We start from the raw sequence: 18,147 nt of genomic DNA, 5'->3' as shown, positions 1-18,147 counted from the left end.
TTGATAGAGTGAACTCACTTAATGAAGAAAAATGTGTTTCCTTGTTATAAATGGCTTAACGTTAATTAATTGGATTGTCATTTGTATATTAGTGGAAGAACACCAGCCTTTATTTCCTTCGCTTCTCACAGTCTGGCAAAAGGCTATCCTTCCAATACAGAGATACCCAAGACTTAGAGTATTTGTTTTCACAAAAGTACTCAAGAGCTAGAACCTCTTTAATCAAAGCTGTAATGCCGTGCAGCTGCCATGTCATGTTGGCTAAAAAAAAATCAATGGCCCCCAATGCACGGAGTTTTTATATTTTCGTGCCCTGAGCCACCATGCCTCATGTTGGGACTCATGCACTCAAAATAGACATCGGAAGGTCCTCCCTAAATAGGTTTGCCATTTCAGTGCATAGACTCTTTAGCACTCTGACAGATGGGATGCCGGGGTCAAAGGTTTCCAATGAAAGAGGTAGTGGAGGCTCAGTCACCAAATACAAAGCAGTTCTCACCTCTCTAATTTAGTGAGGGAACTATGGTTTGTTGGGGTGGCAGCCTCACCTATTGACTGCAGGTCTTTCACAATGACCAACTCTAAACGAGGACCTCTAAAACAGGGTTATCACTAGGGAACAGAGTTCAGTTGCAAGACGACTGGAATTACTAAGGGGGCCTCAGTAAAGTACGATCTCTGCCATTTGCACGGCCTTTTGGTACTGGAGGATGTTAGTGATTTGTGGCCTCTCCATCCAAAGTCGCCACCCATTTCCTGATTTACAAAAACAAAAACATTTGTAGGTGGGCCTATTGCCTGAAACTGGAAAAGGCCCACTGTTGAACATATGAAGACTACTTTGACAGCATACTTCACTCACTCACAGTTTTAGCCTTTTCCTATCCATTAAGACAAGCACACCCTCACATGTAAAGTTCTGTTCTTTTTGGCAAAAGTGTTAGATCACTGGTTAGTGGGTAATGAGACTTTTACACAAATTTCAAAATATTCAGCACAGAAATATGAGGAGATTCGGCTTTTTGAACATGTTTAGCATTTGCTGGGTATTTTAGGTAAGAGGATGCATAGCATACAGGCAAACCACACTGCAGAGGACTACACCTGGTGTATTGTTTTCAGAAGTGTTTTGGATTGGTATGTACCCCTTGGTGTTGGCCATACCCTGGTCCAATTATTGAAGTTACTGACATCCCAGAAATCAACCATATTCCCAACAAGGCCCACCCACACTTGTGGCGTATAGTTTTAAATGGACAAAGTGTGGGAGGACATAATGGTAAGATTTTTGCTATTATCTATTGATTTTCCCAATTTTATCATGGCTTCCTATTGTTTGTCAGTCTTTCCAAAACACTTTTGTAAATGCTTCATGAGAATTACCTGATTTTATGGTTAATCTAGAATGCAGAGTTGATCATTTATGTTAGTGATTTGAGGACTTTAGCTCTGACCAAAGGCTTTTGCTGGTGTCAGAGAACCCATGTGCCCTAGTTCAGGTTACTGTGTCTAAACCTCTGGTCTGTGTCCCAGTACCCTAGCCTTAAAGTACCTGTTCATGTGTCCCAGTTCCAATTCTCATGTTGGGATTTCCGAGAATGTGCTGAGTCCATGTCTTTCTTTTTTATTTTTATTTTTATTGAGAGTTCATAGACATTACAACATACAATAATATCATATATAAATACATATTTCAAAATATTGAGGAGAGAGAAAAGTGGTTTAAGTCTACACTACAAAATTTTACGGTATTATAGATATTCATTTCCAAATACTCAGCAGTGCAATCACAATATTCCTATAGTACAAAAATATTATAATCAGTTAAAGTGCAAAGTGCAAAATCAGAACATATACATACATGTGTACCCTTTTGCTTTATACCAAATGTAACAAGAGAGCAGAAAGAGCTCCCATTAAAGTAAAGTGCAGAGTGCTATATCCGAACATGTACCTACATATATGTTCTATCCTTTATATCAACTATAAGATGTTTTCCTATGTTTCAAACACACTCCAATATTTCGGTGGAAATAAGAAGAACCCCAGACAAGGAAAAGAAACTGGAAAATCCAACTAGCATTATTGATTCGAATCTGTCGCGACGTATGAAGAAAAAGCAAAAAAACAGTTAAAGCGCCAAAAGTCCATACAAATCAGAAGGAGCTGGGGTCAGTCTACATATGTCTCCACAGAAGCCACTAGCAACGACCCGTTAATCCAGGAAAGGCAACCATCAAATAAACTATATCCAATATTCATTAAGAGCCAACAACAAAATAAATCTCTGGGTGATGATGCACATACCACTAATACCACGGTACAGGAATCAATCTCCACTGAAACTTGTGGAAAAGTAAAGAAAACGGTGCAAATAGTAAATGAAACTGTTAAGGACAAAAATGAATGTGGATTGCTTAACGGTATAGTGGGAGAGGGCTCAAAAACCAAAACATTGTGCGTACCAACTTTGATAACGCACTAGGAGAGATGCACTGTAAAAAAACTCTACACCCTGAACCCTTGTTCGGTACAACAACAACTTCTGCCCAAACCAGAAATATGTGCAAAACAATTCTCAAACCACAGTATAAATCAAAGGGTAGACACGATACATTAAACAGGGGGAATTTACTACGGCTCCTTCAACATATACCTTCGTTGACTCACATAAAGAGTGAAGACATAGGTTGTGTTCAGTTTGAACCAAAAGAGGGAGACATCTGCAAAGAAGATACTGTAGTGACCTGGTCAAACCATCATACGTCTGAAGCAGTCCTTAGAGCAAAAGATATTTTTAGAGACTGGGGGATTGCAGTAAGTGCACCGGGACAAGAAAAGTATCCATCAATTCTTCTAGAGCCTGCAAATTTAAATTATACAACAACAAATAGACAGTACCTAGAGGGGATACTGCGAGGTACAACAAATATATGTTTAGATAAAAACTATAAGAAACTAACCATACTAGTAAGCAGACAGGAAGACAAAACCATAAGTAGGACAGTAAAAGACGAAGGGCCACTGAAAATTCAATGGAATGATCAATTCAGTAGGACAGGCCGAGAGTCACAACTCGACACTCTTTATTCCTGATGACCAAGCTGCCCTATTAGATACCCTATGGAATCGACAAGGGTCGCCCACTGCTAAAGCCATATTATCGGAAACAGCAAGTCTACCTTACATGAATCATAAATCATCTTTTAATTTCAAAATCAATTCATGGAACGTGGTAGGAATACATAAAGCACTCAAACACGAAACAGTAATCAAGTCACTGCAAGAGGGAGACATAGTATGCCTACAAGAAACCTGGGCTACAGAGCATGTCCAACTCGAAGGCTATGCCGGTTTCCATACACTGGCAACTAAACACAATTGGTTTGGTAGACCATCAGGAGGAATTTCGATTTACATAAAACATCTAAAACAGATAAAAGTAAAAAGGATTCAAATAGAGTCAGAAGTGTTACAGGCGCTCTTAATAGAGGGAAGTAGGGACAGAGATGTACGTGTTGCAATCCTAGTTATAAACATATACTTAAACGCATATGGCCAGAAAAAGTTGGAAGTTACAAAAAACACCATAACTTTAATACAGGAAATTCTACACGCAAATGCACTAGTGCCCAAAGTGATAGTAGGAGACTTTAATCTCCACCACCTGGGAACAAAAAATGGCATGTCACGTCCAGCCAGCTCTGAAAGAATTTTCAATGCATTTCTGAAAAACTATGACCTAAAGTCTGCCAATGAAACCTGGAAAAGTTTAGATCTCAAATATTCAGGTACTGCCACTTTTAAGAACTGCTCTATAATTGACTACATCTTCTTATGTAACCTCCTCACCCAGAAATTAGTCAATTTCGAAGTAAAATCATATGAAACTAGCGATCACAAACTGTTGCAGGTGGACTTAAATTCCAGTATTATACAGAGGGAACAGTCGGTTGTAGTATCCCATTCAACAGGGATTGAAGACCATACATTAGTCAGAAGGTTAAAATGGAACAAGTATCATGCTACGTTATTTAATGTATGGAAAAATAAACAAGAGTACAAAGGGAAGCCTCTTGGAAAACAACCTAGTGTGGTCAATTTGACAAGTTGGATTTGTGCCTTAAAAACTATACTTGCCAACAATGACAAAGACATCCCACACGGAAATACAACATCCACTTCACATTTTAAACACAACAATAAAATACTATGAACAACAATAAGTAAGCTTAAGAGGGCTAAAAGAGCACATAGGATTGCAGGAACGGAAGAAACAAGGGAAATGTGCAAAGATCTATCCAAAAAGCGCAGACACCAGTTATGGTCTCTGAATTTTTTTTTTTTATAAAAGACTGGATAACAATACACAAGCTCTCAAAACCAAACAAACAACGTCAGCTCTGGCAATTTATAGCTAGCTTGGAGAAAGGTAAAGTAGACAGGCGCAATTCTGTACATGCAGACGCCTGGCTCAGACATGTCGCCACAATTTACATTGAAAAGGAGGGTATTACAATCCCAGGAAGCCCTGAAACTTGTTCCTCGGCCAGCGTAATAACAGAGGAGGACGTCTCAGTGGAATTTTTGGGCAAAGAACAAGACCGTATGGCAGTCGAAAAGGTAATAAAAAAGATAAGAAAGGACGGGGCACCCGGGCCGAACGGTCTTCCAGGAGCCATCTTTAGAGAAGATCCGGTATATTGGGGCAAAATTTTATCCAATCTGTTCATTGAATGTCGATTGAAAGCAAAGGTGCCGGATTCATGGCGAGGGTCTTTTTTACATCCCATCTTCAAAAAAGGAGATAATACAGACCCAAAAAATTATAGATTAATCGCCCTTTTGGATGTCGAAGGAAAAGCCTATGCCAGCACCTTATTGAATTAATTAAATAGTTGGATCAAAGAGAACTAAATCCTCCCCCCCAATCCAGACCGGATTCCGCAAAGGCTGCTCCACAATCGATAATATCGTGGCCATGTCGTATCTGAACCAGCAAGCAAATGGCAAAAATAATACCAATCTTTGCATGCTTCGTTGACTACTCAGCTGCCTTTGATGGAGTGCCTCGACACAAGCTTTGGAATAAGTAGCGCAACTGGCATATCCCAGTAGGTCTTCTTAGCACCATTATTTCATTGTACAGCAACACCTGGATCAAAGTGAAGCTAGCAGATAATACCACAACGAAGAAGTGTTGGACAAACCGTGGCCTAAAACAGGGATGTGTCCTTGCCCTCACATTGTTTAATTTATACACGGCTGACTTGAGGAAGAAGCTTCAAAATGCCAGTCTTGTAAGCCAACAAACTGCAAATATTACAGTATGCAGATGACTTAGTGGTAATGGATCACACACAAATCGGGCTACAAAGAGGCCTAGATGCCCTCAATAACTACAATGAAAGAAATGAACTTATAATAAATGCCTAATTGAACTGGCATGTCGGCAAAGAAATCATCGTCACAGCAAAATACTATAACTACCTAGGGTGCTGGCTAAGTGAAACCGGTAAAGCAACAATACATCTGCATAAAATGAAGGCTAAAGCACAGTCAACAATTCATGCCCTATGCAAACTAAATGAGATAATGCAAAGCCCAACAACTGTTCCGATCAGGAAAGTAATACAAGCAAAAATCAGGGCAATTGCAGGGTATGCACAGCAGGCATTCCCGGGTAAAATTGAATCAATGTTAGACAAAGCACAATGCCATGCCTACAAACGCATTTTCAAACTGCCTAAATATACACGCAAAAGCCTAATTCGTTTAGAATTCGGTCTGAAGCAACAAAGTAAAGAATGCTTGGGAATGCACGTGAAATACTACTACCAAGTCCTAACAGCTCCAGCCAGAAGCCTAAAGAGCATGCTGAAGCCAATTTACGGCGGGTCAATTAACCCGTGGCATCGTTACACAGAGGAAGCAGTGGAAACGCTGGGATTAGCACTGGAAAATTGGGATCAGGGGACGGTAAACTGCCTGGCCATCAAAAATTCAATTAATAAACAATGTTATCAACTGTCGCACCGAAGTGATCTAGCAGACTACGCAACAGGAAGAGGCTCACCGTGGCTGATCAAATCGTTTGCCGGGAGTAAAATCCAGCCATATCTCAAGCAAGCTCTGGGAAGGAAAGCAGTAAAACATTGTATGGGCCAGACTTGTGCCCCTCCCCATTAAATAATTAAATCCCGGGCGGAGATCTCTAGAACATAAAATCAGATGCAGAATCTGTGACTTTAAATTTGAATCTTTGCTACATTTGATTTGTTGTTGTCCCTGTATGTTGCAGTCCTGTCAGAACCTTTTAAAACTTCGGTTTTCTTTTCCTGCACTACAACACAGGACTTGGCCAGATTTGGGAGATACATGGCCGAGTTGCGTCTTAGGCTTATGGAAGAAGAGGGGCCAGACAACATAAAAGGCAACCTGGTCTGTTAAATAAGTATTCTCCAACAAGGCTGAACTGACAATCACTTTCCGATTTATAAATGTACATAATATATCTTCTTACTCGGTATTGATACGGTTGTATGTAAATCCATTGCTTTTTAAAAGAATGTCTTTTTTAAACAATTGTTCTAATTTGCTTTTAAAATTGCATGTAAGTCATTTTGCAAATGGTTTTAAGTAACTGTGCAATACAAAAAATAAAATACATACATACACTCCAATATTTCTCATACTTTCTTTTTGCTCCTGATCTTATTGCATATTTCTTTTCTAATTCTTGTATTCTGGACAGTTTTGCCCTCCACGTGTTAAAAATAGGCACTTTCTCTGTTCTCCAGAGTTGTAGGATTAGAGATCTTGCTATTAAAGCTACAATAAACAACGCTTCCTCGTGAACGGAGTTAGCAGGAGAGCAGCCCAAAACTGCAATGGATTTGTCAAGCAGGATGAGGGGATCGATTGTAAGTTTGAGATATTTCTTGATCTCCTCCCAGAAACTCTGGATTTTTGGGCACTCCGAAATGATATGTGTCCAGGTTCCTTTCTCTGCACAGTGAAAGCATGTGTCTTCATGTGTCTTCTATTTGTGGGTATATTTTATGAAGAAAAGAGGGTGTTCTATATATCAACCATTTTGAGTAGTATTGCATACGTTTAAAGTTTGCCCCTTATTAAGCCTATTCCAGGTTGGTTTAAGGATCTGTATACCTTCCCTTTTCTTCATCAATCCCTAACTTTTTCGTATAAAGAGGAAGACTTATTATCATCGAAAACTTTAATCCAGTTACTGATCTTCTGCTGCGTGGGGGAATTAAGGGCTTCACTGAGAATAGTTTTATAACGCAGGTTCTCCATGTCTAGCTTTTCCAATATGGGATTTAATCTAATAAATGACCACTTCAAAATTGTACTTGAATATTGAAGCCCCGTTTCAATCTCCGCCTAAGTTTTCCAACAATTCCCCTTGGCGAAATCCTGGATCTGAACATATCAATTTTTTCCCACAATCTTAGAATGTTGTTCTCTAACAAACCTATTTCCCCCGTATATAAATTCGAAAGCCTGGTTGAAATATTGATTCTTAGAATGTCGTAGTGTGCTAAAAGCTGAGATTTTTGTTTAAACAGTCTTTGTAAGGTCTTGTAATGCACTTTTTTAGGGTACTTGGTAACTCTTGTGGGATCTATTATGTTATGTTCCCTTAGAAACTTTTTCATAAAAAAATTATCTGCCTCTTGAGGATCTAAAACAAAAAATCTAAAACTATGATGTGCAAATGTTGCATAATAATAATTTCTGATATTTGGTAAAGATAATCCTCCCTCTGCGACAGGATGATTTAAAGTGCTGAGTGCCAATCTTGGTACCTTATTTGTCCATAGGAAAGAGGAGAACATACTGTCTATTTCTTTAAAGAAAGAAGTCTGTATTGCACTGGGAGCTGCACTAAAAAGAAAATGAAACAACGGAAGAATAGACATCCGAATTAACGCAACTCGACCTATTATTGATAACGGCAGCTGGTTCCATCGTGTTAACTGAGAGCGCACTTTTTTCGACAATGGAATATAATTTAGGAGAAAAAGGTCTTCTACTTTCTCAGTTACATAGATACCTAGATACCTCTTTGGACGGGTGTTGTATGTCTTTCTAAATTCTAATAAGAGAGAATTCACCCCGCAATTGCATAATATAATTTCTGTTTTGGTCTTATTTATCTTATAACCCCCTATTCTTTCGAAGTCTGCAAAGACTCTCATAACTTCTGTCTGGGTATCCTTCTTTGTGTCCAAAAAAATAACGATGTCATCAGCATATAATTTTATGTTCATCATTCCTTGTACCCGGACCGTATGAGCTCTTTTTTCCCAAATTGCAATTGCTAATGGCTCTATAAATAGAGTAAATACAATCGGGGTAAGGGGACAGCCTTGTCTGGTACCTCAATTTATTTGGCATGTCCCTATGTTAACAGAATTAATTAAAATTTGTGCTTGAGAATTCATATAGAGTCATTCAAATAAAATTATGAACTCATTTGGGAAGCCAAACTTTTCTAAAATTGTAAAAAAACGGTTCCAAGAAACAAGATCGAATGCTTTTTCGGCATCTAAAAACCAGATCTGTGCCTCGAACTTATTAATATTAAAGAAATCACGTGCCTCTAATAAATAATTTGTATTAGTATAAAGCTGTCTCCCCGATACAAAAACGCACTGATCTATACCAATAAGTGAACCCACCATCTTATTTAGCCTATTGGCAACAAGTTTAGTAAAAATGTTATAATCAGTATTTAAAAGGCTTATTGGCCTATAAGAGTTCACATTTTCACTGTCTTTTTTTTAAAATGCTAACTACTACTGCCGTGCGAAAAGATACAGTTGGGTCACCTCCTTGTAATAAATAATTTGCTAGTCTTAAAAATTCGGGGCAGAGTACTGTAGAAAATACTTAAAATAATTCTACAGGAATGCCGTCCTCTCCAGTAGCTTTACAGTTGGGCAAAGAGCTGATAACCGCATCTAGTTCTTCCTTTGTAAATTCGGCTAGCCGCAGCTCTTTAAAAGTATTTCCCAAAGTTGGAATTGGCAATCCCTGTAAAAATGTGTTAATTGTTTCTAAGGAGACCTGGTGAGATGCCTGATAGATATCTTTATAGTGTCTAAGGAACACCTCGCCTATTAGTGACGTAGTCTTTACGCAAGTTTTAGTTACTTTATCCTGAATGCACTTGATTCTATTTCGAACTTGCTTTTCCTTTGCTTGCCAGGCTAGCAATCTTCCTGTGTATTTGCTATCTTCATAGCTTGTCTGAAGATATAACCTACTTACCATGTCTCCCAACTCATAATAGAATTCCTTCATTTTTGTTTTTGCATTTAGTACTTCTTGTCTGTTATCCGAGGTCCTATTTCTAAAATATTCTTGATTTGCATGGGCCGGATTGTTTTCTAATACCATTCTCTCCTCCTTCTTAGCCTTTTGCTTTGGTATGTCTTTTGAGGTGATTACGCCTCACAGCGTAGCCTCAAAAGCATCCCATATTATGTTAATTGGGGCAGAATCCTTATTTATCAGGAAAAATAAACTAATCTCCTTCTCTAGTTCTGCACACCATTGCTTGTCTGCTAGGTTGAGTCTTCATCTTTCTTCCCTAGAAGGGTTTCCATTTTAGTGAGGGCATGATCTGAGAAGGCATTTGCTATATGTTCATATTTACTGATTTCCAGATTATAGGAGGTAAGAAAAAAGTCTAGTCTCGATGATTAGTCATATTTCGCCGAATAGCAAGAGTATTCACGTTTGGTTGAATTATTGAGCCGCCAATTATCTAGGATATCTAAATCTGTTTTACTGCTCCACAGAGCAGCGGCTACTTGTGGTTTATTTTGCCTTCGGTCTTTTTTTGTTGAATCAACCACAGAGTTTTGCAAACAATTAAAATCACCTCCCCATATGATCTGACCAGGTATACCTGACAGTCCTTGCTTCAACTGTAAAATGGAGAGCGGGTCATCCATAACTGGTGCATAGATTGTAGCAAGTATCGGGCTTGTGTGATTTATTATCCCATGCAAGAATGTCCATCTACCACTCGTATCTGAATGTGATGCTTCAACATGAAAATGGATATGCTTGCCTATATAGATGCTCACCCCCCCTCTGAGCTATCCCCGACACCGATGAAAAAAAAAACCCGCCCAATTTATAAACATTGATTTTACTAGCGTCTGCTAAGGCTCGGAAGTGTGTCTCTTGTATAAAGATCATAACTCACACAAGAGGGGAGAGGGTAAAAAAAATTCTCTACTACCCCGAACCCCCTAATGTAACTTATTAACACACGGGGGGTAGGGGGAAACCATCCGACGCAGACGAAATAATAAGTGTATAGTGACAAAACTAATATGTTTTGAAAACTGCCCTCACTCACACACAAATGTGTGTGACATGCTTCATCATCGGGTCTGCTTACAAAACGCCCTGGCGTAGCCACGCACAGGACGGAGCATAGGGGAGGGGAAACAAAAACATACACAACACAGACGTGACAGATCAATGATAACACAGTGAGTATCACCCTGTGACTGGGTACCATGATAGAACAAAGTACAGCATAAGAAAGTGCTTTATGGCTCATGGATACCTTCAGGACCTTTATTCATAGGTTCCACGACCAGGAATAAAATAGTGAAGGACGGGTAGTGTTTAAAGGGAATGTTAAGTTCCCAAAACACCCCTCCTTAAACTGCCAGTGCCAACATGTTTCGACCATCTTACTGTGCCCCTTTTAGCCAGCTCTCTATTGCACAAGCTTTACGTCTATTGTTTAAACCGTTAACATTCAAAGACAGGATTAATAGTTTATTCCTATTGATTATATATTTTAAAAACGGGAAAGTATAGCCTGTTTTATCCACAGGCCCCAAGTCATCCCATCTGAAGTGCAATTTGTGCTATCCGTGCAAAAATGCATTTCTAAAGTACAACTTGTGCAAAATGTGCAAAACGCATATTTGTGCAAACTGTGCAAATACACCACTTCTGCCATGAAAATTGTGCAAATCAGACAATAAAGTGCCAATTACGCTTTGATTGTTGAATAATTTCTCCCAATAAAACAGTAGCGACTAGGTTATACTCTAAAAACACAGGCCATTTATGCAAACTGCAAATATACCACATCCACTATGACAGTTATGCAATCATACAATAAAGTGCAAATCACGCATTTAGACCGGAATACTACAGTACAGTTTGTATCAATTAAGCAAAAGATTATTAAAGTGCAAAACATGCAACCATAGGACCAATTGGACAAAAATGGTACAATCCAAGTTGTATTAATTATGCAAGATAAACACTAAAGTGCAGTATTCGATGTTCAATATTTCAATTATATAAGACAGCATATTTCCATTGTGACATTACTCATCCTCTTATTTAACTTATTCAAGTAAAGAAAACAATTTCTGTCTATGAATTCTCTTTTTCTGACTGCTTCACCCCCATCACCGCCCCTCCATCCCACCCTCCCCGAAAGAAGGAAAACCCCAGCTTGTCCCACTATCCTTCCCTATTCCTCCCTTTTTTTGTTGTATGCCATCTTGTTGCATCTTTTTGCGTCCCCTGGTTTACCTCACACCAGCCCCTCCAAAAAAACGTATAAATGTTTCTCATGCCACTGGTACCTAAAAAGAAAAAAGAGAAGAAAAAAAAACAACACTATATATGTGTATATTACAGCTCAGACTTATAGCCAGAGAGTCTCCTTTTTCCTTTCCTAATGCAGCTTTAAAAACTTCCAAAAGGTCTTGAGCTTCTAATGTGTCCGTAAAAATGAAAAAATTTCCTTTGGCTATGACTTTTAATTTGGACTGCTGTACAATCATCGCCTGCTCCCCTTTAGCTTTAAAAGAGTCAATCATTTTGACAAAGTCTTTCCGTTTATGTGCAGAGGCTGCTGACATGTCGGAGAAGATATTAAAATTTTTAATTTCATCAGTGGTAAATGATCTTTTTGATATTGCGGTTTTTAAGATTTGCTCTTTAATTCTATAATCTGAAAAATGTATTAGGATGGTTCGTGGGTATTTGGGAATCGCAGGTTTATGTGCAGGTACCCTATGAGCTCTGGTTATTGTGAGGTCTCCTTGTAATTTAGGTATTGCCTTTTTCAGCAGAGACTCAGTCCATTTTACCATCTCTGCACTTTCCAGGCCCTCCGATATTCCCACGAGGCGCAGGTTGGATCTCCTATTATAGTTCTCTAAATCTTGTAACTTCGATTCCATCTGGCTATTGTTCTTTTGCAACACCTGGAGATCTTTTTGCATGGTAATAATGTTATCTTCTAGGACTGAGACGCGAGCCTCCACCTCTGTAACCCTTCCGGGTAATTGCCTAGACTCTCCTCCATCTTTGTCAACCTATTATGCAGCTGTGATATTTCGAATGCTTGCGAGGTCTTCAAGTCTCGCAATTCCTGCAAGATAGTTATCAACATTTCTTGTATTGAAGCGTCTTGTTATGGTCTGTTAATACCAAGGGTTTTGTTAATTCTCGAGGTGAGGAGTGTCCCCCTTTCTTTTTCTGTTTCTGACTCTAATTGTAGTTTTTGTTCAGACGCGGAATCCTACTTATCTATTAGTGTCTCTGTCTCTGCTTCCTTTTGAAGTGTCTGCAGAGGTATTTGCGCTTCTTTGATCAATGGCTGGTTAGTCAGAGGTGATTCCCTATGAGCGACGGTGCTTGTTTCTACAGGATCTAACACTGTGTACAATTTCAATGTGGGCTGTGGTTGTGTGACTTGGGCTGACAGGACATGGACAGGGGTAAATAGCATTTTCTGGACTTGCGTATCATGTAGGCCTATCTGATCTGCCGCCTTTTGCTCCTCCCTGTTCATTTGCAGTGTACCAGTAGGTTTCCCTCATGTGGCAAGGGGCTTACAAAAGAGGGGATACTGTTTAGTATTCACTGAATTATCGTTCTCTCCGCTCGTTGTTCCCCCTACTTCTTCTGCCCCTCCTCCTCCTTCCTCCTCTTCCCCCTCCACAACCAACATACTTAAGTCTGCTGAGAGTTCAGATAGGGTCTCCTCTTCCTCTTCCTCCAGGGTTTTGTCAAAGGCATTCTGTCCAAGCTGCTTGTTTTTTTCAGCCAGTGCCACCACCTTAGCTTTTAATTCCATTCTTTGTTGGGCATTTCTTCTCCCTCTTCTAGCACCTTTAGACGCTAAGACTGGTGTTGATGGCGATTGGCCAGATTTTAGAAAGTCCTTTCCTGCCCCAGCTTTAAGATGTTTATTTCGCAGTTTTGCCGCTGCCTTTGAAACTACTGACACCTTCTCTCTTTAATTCTTTATTTTCCTTTCTTTCCCCCTTGAACTGCTTTACTTATCGCAGAATATCACAGAGTATCGCAGTACATCAGAACGCTTGGTATATGGGGAATATATTGAACAGAAGACGAGCCAAACAACAGATCTGAGAGCACAGGATGCAGAGCGCAGAGATTATATAGACACGACCTTTGGGGGGTCTTTGAAAGTCTCATGCATGCATTATAAAAATATGTAGACCTGCTTCATGCAACTTCAGTCCATGTGTGTATTTAGAGAGTTGAGAGAGGCTATGAAAGTACATGTCCCCCTCAAAATATGCCAGTGGGGACCTTTTCCAGTGCTCCTCCGCCTAGTGTTCAGCTTCAGCCCCAGGTTTAAACGATCAACATTTCCAGCAGGGAGAGGCCACATTTAACCACCAGTTGCACCCTAACTGCAATGCTGCAAATGTGGCTTTTCCCCGAAGCTTAATGTAGCGCTAGAGTCTTTCCCCCGGCGATGCCAATATCACCGTGCACCCTCTCCTCACTTGCTCTGCAGCACCGGGACCCCCGCGCAGAGCCCCAAGGCTTACCGCAATCCTCGGGGCCTTAACGGCGTCCTCACAAGACAGCCTCAGCGTCCTGGGCAAAACAATCGGAGCAAAGGTCAGCAAGAGAGAGCGGCAGGCGCTGAGCACCGGTGAATACCGCAGAGTCACCGTGCTGCACTGCGGCGAGAGAAACTGGCGGGTAGAAGGCGGGTGGAGGGCATGTAGATAGCTCAAGCAGACAATGGCTACCGGCGGTCAAGAGCGGAGACGGCAGAGACGGCGGCCATCATCCAGCAGCTTCTCTAGTAGGCGGGGGCGGAGCATCGGCAGACCTGGGGACGCGTGGTTCACATTTGCCGCATTCCGCAGAATCACCAGGAGTCCATGTCTTTCTTGTCCCTGGGTATGTTGGTGTCTATGGTGGCGTGTCAGCCATGTTTTGTTTGAAGATCCTCTGGGTCGTTTGTGTGTGCTTGAGTGCACGTGTTTGTGTGTATCCCATTTGCTTGTACCCTATTGGCTCAGTGTCATGCGTGTTCATGTGACTTCCATTACAGAATTTCACTCTAGGCTTGAGAATTGCCCAATGTTCTTTCTCTGTTTTAAAGGCATGTATGTATTTACTTGTATTACAGACCTGTTCCTAAAATGAATACAAATATTGTGGGTAACTTTTAGCACTAGACACTGATCCATGACACATTCAAGTCAGTGGTAGGACCAAAGATCAGAGTGTGCTACTACTGAACTGATAAAAGACAGGTAAAACATATCATTTATGAATACGGTGAGCCCTAATAACCATTAGGCCCAATTCACAAACTGTATTTTATAGTATTTTTGTACTCATGTACTACTTCAGATCTGCATGGAATTTGACAGGCACTGTTTCACTTACTCTTGATATATTGTGTTTCATGAAAATCCATTAAGGAGGGGTGGGTGAAAAAATTGTTAATTTACTAATAACGTTGGTGCTTGTTAATGAGTTTGCATGATATCTGACAAGTTGTTAACAAGTTAACCACAGTGTCAGCATCTCAGGGTTCAAGCAGATTTGACAAATGCGTCAAAGATAAAGGGTGGGCTCAAAAAAACTTTTATTTGCTAATATCCTTGTTGCCATATCTCAGCCAAGCTCAAATTTTGGGAGACCATTTGTGTGCTTAGCTTACCCAAATTAACTTTTATGCAAATGGAGGGCACAGTTCCAGGGTGGCCAAAACAGTGTTGATTTGTTAATAATTAATAACCCATTGTGGCTGGCCTTCAAACCTGCTTAGAATGGTTTGGCCATGGGGCCTGGTCAGGCATTTTGTTTTTTACATTGTTATGGATTCATGGACCCCGTTTCAAGGGGACGAGGGATCAGACATTGGTACAAGGAACAGGATTTGAAAGCTACCTTCTTCGGTATGTTTTATTTTAAAATCTCGGTCCAAGGACAGTCTGCAAATCTGATATTAGGAGCCGTCTCCAACTAACAGTGCAGATATAACTAAATTTTAACGCTTTCCAGTCCACTGACAGATTATTCTTTTGATAATATCTTGAACACTGTAGAACAGATGTACACCAAACATGCAATGGCACTTCCCTGAGTAACATTTTAGGTTCACACCAACTTTGCCATGATTCAATTCAGGGTTTCTTTCTGTGGTGGAGAGCAAAGGTTCATATGGGAAAAGATTCCTATTAGAATTAGGAACCCCCACACTTAATGGGTTTGCATGAAAGACAAAATATCATGAGTAAGCTATACATGGCATCTCAAGTGTTGGGCAGGTCTGTAACAATGTGCCAAAGTTGTTAGCTAGTAAATTATTTTGTGGCCTTCTTATTTAACTTTGCCCTTCTTTCTTATAGCTATATCACACCTGAGGTTCCTGCAGTGGGTTTAACATGCTAACATCCAGCCAAATTTCATGCAGATTTGTTATAAGCAACAGAGTTCTTAGCACATGGCATGCCATGCTCCCTTCCTTGATGGATCTGCATGAAACTTGCCATACCCAAGACAGAAGACTAAATATGCTAAATCTCTGCCACATATCTTGTGAATTTGTCAAAATATGCAATTTTTATTAGGAAATCAATGCTTTATTGACACCCATTATTGAATGTTCCTGGAGTTGATGAATGTGCTCATGTTGAAACATATCAGGAGTAAACTAACTCACTGAGCATTATCCAAATAGCATGCAGATTCATCAAACACAACTAAAGTTATAGGTAAATCAAAAATGTACCATTTCCAAATGTCAAGATATCTCTAAACTTTGATCTCTTCCTGCCCAGACCGGAATACGTTTTGAACGCTAATTTCTTGAACATTTTCTTGAAAAACACTGAACCAGGCAAAGGTACTTCCTTGAATAAAGTTCTGCTTACATGTCAAGTTTGGTGTAATTCTGTTCAGCAGTTTTTTTCTGGACCGAGGAACACAGAATACTCTTTTACTATTTTAGTGAACCTTACCTGAATAATTAAAATATACGTTTACACTTTTATGAAAAAATTATAAATAAGTAAAACATAATTCCTAACAATATTTACCAAATGAAAATGAAAATTTCAGTAAGGGTGGGTCATTTTTTTTATTATTGTTTTAAAATTAAATTGCTATTTAAAAAATGGAACTAGTATATTATATTTCGTATATTATTATTTAATGTGATGAGGTATTGTGCTGGTTTATTTTATAAGTTCTAGGTCAATAATAAATATGTTGAATTAAATTACATTTATTTTATACATTAAAATATTAGATTTTTTTTTTTTAGAACGATGAACTTTAGTAATTTCCGTATACTTTCTCATAGGGAGATTTCCACCATGGTGGAGGGAATCTCCACAAACAGGTAAAGATTTTCTAGTAGTAAGTTCATACTTCGGCTACATGAGGCTCCACCCTTTGATTTGAGGGGGTGATGACCTATAAGTGTACACCAAGATATAATCTTCTCTTGGGAATGGTGAATAGTAGAAAGTAGAGATATACACTTTGGTATAGTGGTAAATGTACATTTATAAATATTAACATGTATCTATACCTTTGTCAATCGGACCCCAACCATTTTGCATTGATTATTCCCCCTTTTTCCATCAATCTCCATTGACCCTCAAGCATGTACTACTGAATCCTGCATCTGTGTGTGCGCAGATCTCTTTGGATAACTCTCTACCAAAAAGATAGGCAATGAGGAGGTGGAGATCTCCTATTGGAGGTTTGTGAATTGTATTTTGGAGTACATAAATTTCTATTACTATATTTACTCGAAAATGTCTTTTTTAAATAGGCCTCATAAATGTACTTTTGTGAATAGGGCCCTTCAAGTTTATTTTGCAGGTTTGGTTTGCATTAGAATATACTTTTTGCTGTTTATGTTTTATTCTGTAGGAGAAAATTTTTTATTTATTTTTAAGATTGTATTTCTTACTATATTTTATGTGTCTTAAAGTAACACTAGGTCTTTTATCAAGTATATTCTGTGAATTGTTGTGGCCATCGTAGCCAACAGCAGTAATATTTCAATGAGAATTTAAATTGAATTGAGTAAGTAGGAGGGAGTGGCAAAAAGGCAGATAATATTTCCTTAAACACCATCCAGTTCATAAAGCCAGTTAAATATTTTGGTGCATAAATAGCTTTATATTCACAAACAATAGCCTCTATCATGGCAGTGGTACAGTATCCCACAAACAACATTCAACTGTTACTTTGTGATAACTACATAATCAACTGCAGGTAAAATAGATTTCCAAACTTCCACTAAAGTATTGTAACTGATTGAAGCACAGAGTTACCCATAGGATGCAAGAATTACAAATGGCACTGCACGTCTATGAATTGTGCTGTGCCAAGCAATATTGCAGTGGCTCTAGCCAAATCAAAGAATATGGATATCAAGAAGGGTGTCTATGCCCGCAAACTTTCCATGCTCCAACGTTACTTTCTCCTAGTTAGTAAATCTTTTTTACGACAGTGTGTTTCCGGACAATGTTCTAATTTATATCACTGGAGCTACCATAAGCCACAGGGCATTTCAAATATGACAGCAATCATTTATGCACATTTACTAATTCCCCCACCATTTTACATGCAATAAATGTGGGACAATGTTAATAAGATATGAAATATGAAAGCAACACAATAATACACTCTCCATTACTGTTACTATATTGTGTCCACTGATAACTATTTTACACTGTCACCTGAAGGGCATATACATATATGTATTTTACTAATTATGTTCAGTAATGCTATTACCATTGTGAAGGAACAAAGAATGCTTTCAATATC

General features: G+C 39.1%; 1 protein-coding gene across 1 annotated transcript in view; it reads left to right on the top strand.

Moving 5' to 3' along the window:
* Positions 1-18,147, top strand: part of LOC144763170 (amine sulfotransferase-like) — a 596,057-nt gene that overhangs the window by 548,746 nt on the left and 29,164 nt on the right. The window lies entirely within an intron of this gene.

The sequence above is a fragment of the Lissotriton helveticus genome, chromosome 6 (genome assembly GCF_964261635.1).
Source record: "Lissotriton helveticus chromosome 6, aLisHel1.1, whole genome shotgun sequence".
Taxonomy (NCBI): Eukaryota; Metazoa; Chordata; class Amphibia; order Caudata; family Salamandridae; genus Lissotriton; species Lissotriton helveticus.
The sequence above is the reverse complement of the archived record's forward strand: the minus strand, read 5'-3'. Positions and strand labels throughout refer to the sequence as shown.